Source organism: Petaurus breviceps, unplaced genomic scaffold (genome assembly GCF_028583685.1).
Source record: "Petaurus breviceps papuanus isolate PSGF00001 unplaced genomic scaffold, PetGlider_PUasm1.0 225, whole genome shotgun sequence".
Classification (NCBI taxonomy): domain Eukaryota; kingdom Metazoa; phylum Chordata; class Mammalia; order Diprotodontia; family Petauridae; genus Petaurus; species Petaurus breviceps.
In genome coordinates this window covers 14333003-14342022 of record NW_027185889.1, presented here as the reverse complement: position 1 = coordinate 14342022, position 9020 = coordinate 14333003, and the positions used below count along the sequence as shown (strand labels likewise).

Here is a 9020-nt window from a genome sequence, read left to right as displayed (position 1 = left end):
TTCCTTCCTTCCTTCCTTCCTTCCTTCCTTCCTTCCTTCCTTCCTTTTTTTCACAATTGGGGTAAAGTGACTTACCCAGGGTAACACAGCTAGTAAGTGTCTGAGGCTGGATTTGAATTAAGATCTTCTTGATTCCAGGGTTGGTGCTCTATCCACTGAGAGACCTAACTGCCCCAAATCTTTATTTCTGATAGAGAAATATAGAGCATGTCACTTTCTTCCTCAATAAGCTTCCTTGGTTCTCGAATACATCCTAAGATGAAATGAAAACTCCTCTCTCTGACCTTTAAAGGCCTTCACTATCTCATTCCAACTTATCTTTCAAGACTTTCTTCATATTACTCCCTTCATGGACTCTCTGTTCCTTCCAAATGACTTGTTCTTTATGGTATGTGACATTTCACAGCCTGGGCCTTTGAACAGGCTGTCCCTCGTGCCTGGAATGCTCTCCTTTCTCCCTTCTTTGTCTTGGAATCCCTGGCTCCATTCAAAGCTTAGCTCATCTGCAACATCAGGTCTTCCCTATTCCTCCAAAAGAGTTAGAACCTTTCCCATCTTTTCCCTCTGCCGCCCTTCCTCCCATCAATTACCTTATATTTACTTATCTGTGCACATATTATTAGAGCAGCTAGGGGATGCCACAGTGCATAGAGTACCTAGCTTGAAGTCAGGAAGACTCATCTTTGTGAGTTCAAATCCCACCTCAGACACTTCCTAGCTGTGTGACCCTGGGCAAGCCACTTCACCCTGTTTGCCTCAGTTTCCTTACCTGTCAACTGAGCTGGAGAAGGGAATGGCAAATCACTCCAGGATCTTTGCCAAGAAAACCCTAAATGGGATCATGGAGAGTCAGACATGACAAACTCAGCAACAAAAAGCACATATTATTTTCCCCCAAGAGAAAATAATTTCACATTCTGATAGTGCTTTGAAATTTGCAAAGTACTTTATCAACTTTGCCTCATTTGCTCCTCACAATAACCCTATGGGCAGGCATCAGCACCTCTACTTTGCAAATTGGGAAACTCACCCCAAGACACAAACTGGTCAGCCCAGAGTCACACAGCTAATAAATGTCTGTGACAAGATTTGAACCCCCATCCCTCCCCTGACTTTGGTGAGTTGCTAAGGTCTTAGAAAGGAGAAAACATGGAACTGATTTTCCAGCAGACAAATTCATCTAACTACATGTTAGTGAACTTGACGTTGATTCCTAGAAAAATAATTCAATAGATTATGAAAGGGAAGGAAAGGCATGCTTGATTTTTAAGTAACTTCAAAGAGTAAAGTCTTGATTCTGCCTTCTTCACCCTGGTCATAGGATTGTAGATTGAGAATAGAAAGGGACCTTAGAAGCCATCTAGGCCACCTTACAGATGAAGAAATGGAGGTCTCAGGAGGTGAGGTGACTGGTACAAAATTCACACATGAAGAAAGTGGAAGAGCCTGAATTGGAACTCAGATCAACTCAATTCACTGAACTGCAAAGCCTCTCAAAGTCAGGCAAAGTCTATCTAACTCTTCTACATTGAGTTGTGACTCTAAAGCAGTACAACTGATTTTTTTTTAACATACAAACATCCATTCATGCTGATGGGAATTGTGTCACACAAGAGAATCAGCTTCATTATTTTCTATTATTACAAGGGACTATGGTTCTGTCTCTATGGGAATTCCCTCTATTTATTAAGCACCTACTAGGCACCAGGCACTATGTTAGGTGCTGAGGATTTAGAGGAGAAAGAAAGAGAATAAGGAAAAAAAGGAAGAGAGAGAGAGAGAGAGAGAGAGAGAGAGAGAGAGAGAGAGAGAGAGAGAGAGAGGAAGGAAGGAAGAAAGGAAGGAAGAGAGAGAGAGAAGAGAGGGAAAGAAAGGAAGGAAAAAAGAGAAAGAGGAAGGAAGGAAGAAAAAGAAAGAGAGAGAGAAAAAAAGGAGGAAAGGAATGAGGGAGGAAGGGAGGGAAGGAAGGAAAGACCATCCCTGTCTTTGAGGAACTTACATTTAAATGGTAGCAAATATTATGTACATAGAGAAATAGTAGACAGGGCTGAGCATGGGGATGTGCACCTGTAAGCCCTGCTCGCAGGGAGACTGAGAATTTTGGTGTTCTGAGCTATAGTGCATCAATAAGGGGAGCCCTCACAAGCAAGGGAAGTCTGCAAGATTGCCTAAAGGAGTAAGCTGGCACACATCAGAGATGAAGCAGGTCAAAGCTCTCATGCCCCTCAGTGGCAGGATTGGGCTCCTAAGTAGCCCCAACATTTTCAATATCGGCAAGGTATAGAGAGCCAGTCTTAAAAAAAAAAAAGTAGATGCTGTTTGAGAGATGCAGTGGTTAAGGCATTCTTCACTCTGCAGCCAACTTGGTTATGAACCCTCTGAATTGAGCTAGAGTGGTCTTCCAGCACAAGGGTCTTTTCCCTGGCCTGTACTAGAAGCCTTTCCAAACTTGTAGGATCTTCTATAGCTTTTGCTCTTCTGACACAGCCTCGGAGAACTGAGGAATACTTCTGACCTGTGATGACTAATAGAAATAGGACCTTAGTATATTTGATATTGATGCCTCTTCTATGTCTCTGGCTCTGTCTCTATTTCTCTCTGTCTCTCTGTCTATCTCTCTGTTTCTGTGTCTCTGTCTCTCTCAAACACACACACGCATACACACGTACACATTATTATCTATCTTAATAATATACCTCAGCCATCAGACTTGGCTCTCAGTTATTCCTGGTTGTTTCCAAAATTTGAAATCCTCCCCAAAGGACAAATCTTTGCCTCGAAGGGGACATTCAAGGAAAGTGACAAAGGGTCTATAGTTAATTCCAAAAATAGGGCCCCGGAGTTCTCTGGGCATTGGAAGCAGGCTAATTTCCTGGGGAAAATGTTTCACAAAATCACAGGATCTCAGAGTTAGAATGGCCCACCAAGGCCATATAGTCTGACCCACTTTCCCTTCACAGCAAATATAACAAGCAGCCATTTAGCCTCAGCTTAAAGGATTAATGGAGAGAGAAAGCCTACTTTCTTCCAAAGCAGACCATTCTACTGTTCAACCAGTTGAATGGCTAGGAAGTTTTTCCTGATATCTGGCCACAATCTACTTCTCTGCAACTTTCATTCACTGATCCTAATTCTCTTTGCTGGAGCCAAGCAGAACAAACCCAATCTCTCTTTCTCATGAAAGACCTTGAAATACTTGAAGCTAACAGGAATATTGTTTGAAGGACAACTGTGAATGACTATTCTGAGTATTATAAATACCCAAATAAACTACAAAGGACCCATGAAGAAAGATGCTATACACTTCCAGAGAAAGAACTGACAAACAGAAGTATGCATAGTATGGTGGTGGTGGTGGTAGTGGTGAGGGTGTGTGTGTGTGTGTGTGTGTGTGTGTGTGTGTGTGTGTGCCTGTGAAACGGTGGCCTTCTCTAGTGTAGGTTGGGGAAGGAGGGAGACAGTTCCAAATTTAAAATGTAACAGAAATAAATTTAATTTAGTTTTTAAAAGAAAAAAAAAAGAAATACTTGAAGATAACATTCACGTGCCCTTCTCCAAACCACCAACTGTGTGCCCTTTGGTCCAACAAGGGTGCCAAAATCCCCACATCTTCGATCTCATTTTCTCAAGGCATTGAAAGGGATCGTAGGACTATAGATCCACAGCTGGTAGTGACCCTGGAGACCAAATAGTCTAACCCATTCATTTTATAGATGAGGAAACTGAGGCCCAGGGAGGTAAAGTGATTTCTACATGCTAGTGGATATTAGAGGTGAGATTTGAACCTGTGTGTTCTAGCTTCAGACCTAATGCTCTTGCCTTCTGTTTCAATACAAATGTTTTCTAAAGGTATAACTGGAAATCATCAGCAGCTATTAATGTCTTACTTTTAATTATGTTATCTTATGGCTCTTAGAAGAGTGGAGGCCCATGAAGAAATAGGTCAGAGGGCAGGGAACTTTTCATTGAACTGTAGTACCTGACAGTTGGAAGGGACCTCAGAAGACATCTAGTCCAACCTAAGTGGGGAAATCCATCTACAATATCTCCTATAAGTGATCAGTCTGTACTTGAAGACCTTTAAGGAAGAAGCATGCAAGAATAGAGCTGGATTCATGGGACCTGGATTTGAATCCTGGCTCTGCCACTTACTCCTTGGGTGACCCTGGGCAAGTCATGTCATCTACCTTTGCCTCAGTTTCTTCATCTGTGAAATGAGGGAGTTGGACTAGATGACTTTTAAGAACTCTTCAAGTTCTAATTCTGTGGTCCTAAGATCTCATGCTCTCAATGAAAGAGAGCTCACACCCTGCTGAAGTAACCCATTCTATTTTGGAATTACTGGGATGACATTAAATCTTGTTCTCTCCAATGTCTACTCCATGTTCCAGGTTCTTCCTTCTTTGATAAAGAAGGGAGTCTAGTCCTTCTGCCACAAGACAGTTCTCTGAAGGGAACCACACTTACTTGGAAGTATACGTTTTCATATCACAAGGTCATGGATTTAGAGCTAGATGAGACCTCAGAGCCCACTAGTCCAATCCCCTCCTTCTGTAGTAGATGCAGCTGAAGAATGGGGTGGTTAAAAGATGTCCCTACAGTCACTGATGGCAACGGGTTTATTTCTAAACCAAGTACCCTCACTTACAGTTACATCTGATAACATGGTTTGGGTCATATGCTTTGATTTGGAAGGATGTCAAAATTGTGGGTTTTTTAAAATCCTGTTATTAACCAGAAACTCAGTCAATCTTGTTCATCTACAGCAGGTTCGCTAGTCCTTGCCACAGTCAAGTGTCTGTTCCACGGAGGGTACAAAGACAAACACTCAAGGAATTCCTCTGGTTTAAATGAGAGTGTCCATTTGTCCTCTCAAACTCTCCCCTTCAGATTTTAATCCCAGAGGAAGACCCTAGAGAGTAGCAGCTAGCTCTAAAGCAAATTCTTGAATAATTGGTTTTCGTTTTCATAATTGAGAACTTGACATTTTTTATCTGGGCCTAAGGGCCAAATTAAATCACACAAAGCAATGAGCAAATCATATCCAATTAAACCAGGCAGACAAAAAAATAGAAAGAAAGAAAAAAAAAGGAGACATACACCCTCTGGGCCAATTTTATATGTCGAAATTTTAGGCTAAAAGTTTTTCATTGACATTCACCACATCTTTGCAACTACGTGGTTGTTCATCCCTCACTCCATGTTGGATAGATCTTTAAAAAGTCATGGAAAAATTAAAAGTAAGAAAAAGTCCATTTTGTGTTTCTTTTCCTCCTTGGGTTCACAGAGCACTGGATTTGTAATCAGAAGGTCAGGGTTCAAATCCCAGCCCTGTCACTTGTACATATTCTACTTTTGTAGGTCTCGGCCTCCTTCCTACGGTATAAAAGAAAGGGGCTAGATTAGATGATCTCTAATGTCCCTTCTAGATCTAAATCTATCATCTTCTTGAGGTAGCTACTTTTCCAAATCTAACTCATATTGGAGAGCTGAGTTCCCAGAGGGCAGCTGACTTCTACCAGTCTCAGAGCTCTAGGGCAAACTCTGAGAGAGTAGGTTTCTATACTATTTATTGCTCAAAGGCCCCCACCAATGTTCTTCCCACTGAAAATCAGACAAACTTAATAGTTTTTAACAAAAGTTTTACTGAGATGAAATAGCAAGAATGGACATCAAGAGTAGTAATTATTAAACAAAAACTTCTCCCTAAAGTAAGAACACACACTATCCCAGAGATACATGCAAAGTCTGTGCGGAAAGTGGGCACAAATTTAGAATATAATGGTGGTGAGGCACACTTGTAGGATTGCTATTTGTCTTTCATTCTTGAAGAGGACCATGGCAAGGATACACATGTGGCAAAGGGATAGTTTATGATTACTGGCATTTCCTGTCCTGAAAGTCTTTTCTCGAGTCTATAGTCAACATTCTTTTCTGTTGCAAGGGGTAATGCTTTTGTTCTTGGTGGGTCATTTGGGTCATGCTCCCAAATTGATATATGGTCCAGTCTCTCTGATAAAAAAGTCAGAGCCACAGAGATAGACAGAAAAAGATGAGAGAGACAGATAGAGAAAAGAGAGATAGAGACAAATATAGAAAGAGACAGAGACATGGGAGAGAAGGGGATGGAAAGGGAGAAGGAAAAGGAGAGGGAGGGGCAGGGGAGGAGGAAGGGGGGAGAGAGAGACAGAGAGAGACAGAGACAGAGACAGAGACAGAGAGACAGAGAGAGAATTCCTACCCATCCTCAAGAGGCAAGGGTTTGGCTCGAATCCTCCATATTGGAGCTTGTTTACCACTGGATCACTGGATTACTAGACTCCCCCCCAAAACTGACTATTATTTGTATATAGGCCCAGGGCTGTGTCTTATACATTTAGCCAGTGACAAGGTGCTTCTGTTTGGCAAAATCTGCATTCTTCCAATTGTCAAGGTAATATAATCCTCTTGGATTGATTAAGAACTGATTCAAGTCTACTTTGCACTGCTTGATTCAATGGAGGTATGTGGGATTTTCTGTGATTTCACCAATTGGAGTGGAGATTGAATGCTGCCCCCGTGCTATGATCCTAAGCACCAGGTTAGCTTTGTTCTAAGAATATTAGAAATGACAAGTCCATAGTAAACTCATTTCTATGACCTAGACTAAGAAAGTAATTTCCATTGGAACACTAATGGATTATCGGTGGAGTTGTGAACTAATCAAACATTTTGGAGAGCAATTTGGAACTATACCCAAAGGGCTATAAAAATGTACATACCCTTTGACCCAGCAACACCACTTTGAGGTCTATATCCCAAAGAAATCATACAAATGGGAAAAGGACCCACATGTACAAAAATATTTATAGCAGCTCTTTTTGTGGTGGCAAAGAATTGGAAATTGAGGGGATGTCCATCAATTGGGGAATGACTGAACAAGTTGTGGTATATGAATGTAATGGAATACTACTGTGCTGTAGGAAATGATCAGCAGGCAGACTTCAGAAAAACCTGGAAAGACTTATATGAAGTGATGCTGAGAGGGGAGAGCAGAACCAGGAGAACATTGTACACAGTTACAGGTACATTGTGTGATGACTGACTTTCATAGACTTATCTCTACTTAGCAATGCAAGGATCTAAGACAACTCCAAAATGTTCATGATGGAAAATGCTGTCCACATCTAGAGAAACAATTATGGAGTCTGAATGTAGATCAAAGCAGACAATTTGTTTTCTTATGTTTCTTCTTTCTCATGGTTCATTCCATTGGTTATAATTCTTCTTTACAACATGACTAATGTGAAAATACGTTTAATACAAATGTATATGTAGAGCCTGTATCAGACTGCGTGCTGTCTTGGGAGGGGGGAAGAGGGAGGGGAGGGAGGGGGAGAAAATATAAACCTCAATACCTTGTGGAACTGAATGTTGTAAATTAAAAATAAATATTTTTTAAAAAGTAATTTCCTCAAGGGCAGGGGTTGTTTGGGTTTTGTCTTGGTATCCTCAGATGTTTGAAGTGTGTGGCATATAGTAGAAGCTTAATAAATTTTGGCTGAATTTAAATGAAAGTCCTTTCACTTCTCTGGGCCTCGGTTTCCCTATCAGTGACCTCCAAGACCCAATACCTCTTTGAACCCTTCCTTCCAACACTTAACTAATAATCCTACCATATGATCCTCTGTGTCATAAAGCATATTTTTTACCTTTTAAAAATATTTAGTTTTAATTTTCAACATTCACTTTTATAAGATTTTGCACATTTTTTAGGTTTAAAGTTCACTCCTGAAGTTTTTATGTGACCCATAGTATTTCTTAATAAGAAGCAAAAAGTTCAAAAAGTAAGAATGCAGATAGGGAGATAATTCTTCATATAAATATAATAGATAATTCTTTACAAAGAATTAAAGGTAGGTTGGGGAGAATATATGTTACCTAACTAAAAAGACCCCTACTCATATATATTGAGGTCCATTCTTTAGGCGTGGAATGCAATGTCAGAATCATCATCCTAGAATGAGAAGGGACCTTGGAGGTCATCCAGTCCAACCCCCTCATTTTATAGATAAGGAATTAAGACCTAAAGAGGAGACATGACTTATCTAAGGTCACTCAGGCTTCTAGTTATAGACCCTGGATTCAAACCCAGGTCTCCTGACTAAATCCAGCACCCTTTCCACTGGCCTATACTTTCTGTCCCACTGTATCAGGACAGGCCCTAGGGTGCCATTACATCAGAAGAAAAAGTTTTATCTTTTCAACCTCAAAGGATTATTCTCTGGAGGGCATGTTACATAATTCCAACTGGCATCAGCACAAGGCTTCCCTACTTGACTCAAGCTTCCAAACTCTCTAATCCAGCAAGACAAACAATACTTTCTCTTCTGCCCTTTCTGTGTGGCTGTGTGCATGCGTGCATGCATGTGTGAGAGATGGAACAGTACCCTGATGGCAAAGTAGCCAATTCTTTCACCCTTTCTTCCCCTCCCTAGGATTCTGGGGCTGACTGGAAGCAACAAAGAAGAAAAGAATTTTCTTCTTAAAGGTCACAAGATGATTTTCTTTCTGTTCCACATTTTCTAATGTGCATGTAGAGTTGGTTCTAAGAAGTGATGAAGAAATTTTTGTCATATTCAGAAATAGTGCTGGTTTTACCTAATTGGTCTTTTATTCAGAAAATTGCTATAAGGGAAGATCAGGGAATGTATCTGGAAATAATTGTGCTATAAAAACAAATTTTGCTGTTGTTGAGTTGTTTCAGTTGTGTCTGGCTCTTTGTGACCCTATTTGGGATTTTCTTGGCAGTGATGTGAGTGATTTGCCATTTCCTTCTTCAGCTTAATTTACACATAAGGAAACTGAGGCAAATAGGGTGAAGTGACTTGCCCAGGGTCCCATAGCTTATGAGTGTCTAAGACCAGATCTGAACTCAGGAAGATGAGTCTTCCTGGTTTCAAGCCCAGTGCTCTATTCACTGTGCCATCTGGCTGCCCCAAAAGCAAAAGGCATCAATAAACCTTTTTAAAATACAGAAA

The 9020-nt window shown here is 40.7% G+C and overlaps 1 long non-coding RNA gene across 1 annotated transcript in view; it reads left to right on the top strand.

The window, feature by feature from the left end:
- LOC138166630 (uncharacterized) overlaps positions 1-8731 on the top strand; it is a 22471-nt gene extending 13740 nt beyond the window's left edge. The window contains exons 2-3 of the long non-coding RNA XR_011169662.1: positions 6963-7064; positions 8478-8731. This is a non-coding gene — a long non-coding RNA (uncharacterized lncRNA). The remainder of the gene's footprint in view (positions 1-6962; positions 7065-8477) is intronic.
- Positions 8732-9020: the final 289 nt, after the last annotated feature.